General features: G+C 57.2%; 1 pseudogene; it reads right to left on the bottom strand.

Moving 5' to 3' along the window:
- Positions 1–1,036: 1,036 nt before the first annotated feature.
- On the bottom strand, positions 1,037–1,157 carry LOC123387591 (annotated as a pseudogene).
- Between the last annotated feature and the right edge of the window lie 412 nt (positions 1,158–1,569).

The raw sequence follows: 1,569 nt of genomic DNA on the forward strand, positions 1-1,569 counted from the left end.
TTCAATAGAATTTCAGTCATTCACTCTGAAGGTCATTGTTGAAATGTTAAAGTTGACGTCTACTACCTCGCTAGGCGTATTTTCTTTTTCCCGTCTATTCCTTCTTCCCTTTCCCTTTTGAACTGCCTTCATTTCGATGACCTGAGTCCTTTGGAGGCTACTCTCTGCCTCCTTTTACTGGCGGTCACACAGGCAGCGAGAGATTAGGAGGTAATTCTGACACTTTTTACAGTTGTTCTCCTCCTTGTTTAGGGAATCTGTAGAGTCAGCTTTCTTGGAGGGATCATTTCATCCCGCTCCGAACACATGCTCCTTACCGTGTTTCTACTGAATATTCTGACTTAGCCAGAAGAACTCTTCCCTCCAATGACCTCATGCCTTGTAGGATTCTTGGCAACCAGCTCGTTCCGTTGCCTTGACTCTCTGTTAGAATCTGGAGCATTTTCTTAGACTCACACTGCTTCCTATGGAGCGAGGACTCAAGAGGACTCCAGTGTGTATTTTCAAGAGCTTGTTTTCTACTTGACTTGCTTCTCTCAGGAAACCATGGCCTTTTCATCACTCCAGCCTTCCTGAATTCCAATCTCTCTTTCCTCACAACAGGGAGACTCCCATCATTTCCCCCACGCCCCTCTCCGCGTCTATGGCCGTGGTCCTCACCCCGGTCCCCCTTTCCCTGACTCTGGCCCCTGGGCCACCTCCAATACTGCCCCGCCCTGCCAGCAGCCCCCCAAGGCTGTCTGAGGTATGGGTGGGCTTCCTGGAGTGGAGGCGGAAATGCTGGGTTGTGGCCGGCCGCCTGTGCTGTGGGCCGCCCTTTTGGGGCTAGGGGCCTGCAATGCTGCGCCTGGGATGGCCAGGTGTCAGGGGGTCAGGGGCGTGAGGAGCCGGCCTCAGGGGCTGAGGTGTTCAGGGACTATTGGGAGGCTGCTGCGTTGGCCAGTTCGCCGAGCGGTGGCGGCCAAGGGAGAGGGAGGGAGGCCGAAGGGGGAGATACAAGAGGAAGGCCAAAGACAAGTGTTTGGGTGCGAAAAAAAGCCTACAGCACCCGGTATATTCCCAGGCGGAATCCCATCCAAGTACTAACCAGGCCCAATCCTGCTTAGCTTCCAATATCAGACGAGATCGGGCGCGTTAAGGGTGGTATGGCCATAGAAACCTACTGGGGCAGCTGGCCGCCCCAAGAGCCTGCTGCACACTTCCTGGGCCCTGGTGTGCCCCGTGGCTCCCCACTCCGCTTGCTCTGGGCCTGGCGTCTGCCTCCCAGCCCTCCCGCCCAGGGGCCCAGACGCCTGTGGCACCGGGGCCTCGCCAAAGTCCATCCAGGCACTCTCTCATCCCGGGACTCCCCAGCCCCGCTGCCGCATGCCTCCCCAGGTGGCAACCGGGTGTGTCATTGGGGCGCACGCGGGGTGTGCTCAGCGCCCACCCAGCACCCTAGGCCTGGCCCAGCTGGCCATCTGGCCTTCCCTCCTCTCCTCTTCTCTGCTCTCCTCTCCTCTGCTTTCCTCTGTTCTCTTCTCCTCTCCTGTTCTGCTCTGCTCTGCTTGGCTCTCTCCTCCTCTCTAA

The sequence above is a fragment of the Mustela putorius genome, unplaced genomic scaffold (assembly GCF_011764305.1).
Source record: "Mustela putorius furo isolate JIRA1106 unplaced genomic scaffold, ASM1176430v1.1 tig00003856_pilon_pilon_pilon, whole genome shotgun sequence".
Lineage (NCBI taxonomy): Eukaryota > Metazoa > Chordata > Mammalia > Carnivora > Mustelidae > Mustela > Mustela putorius.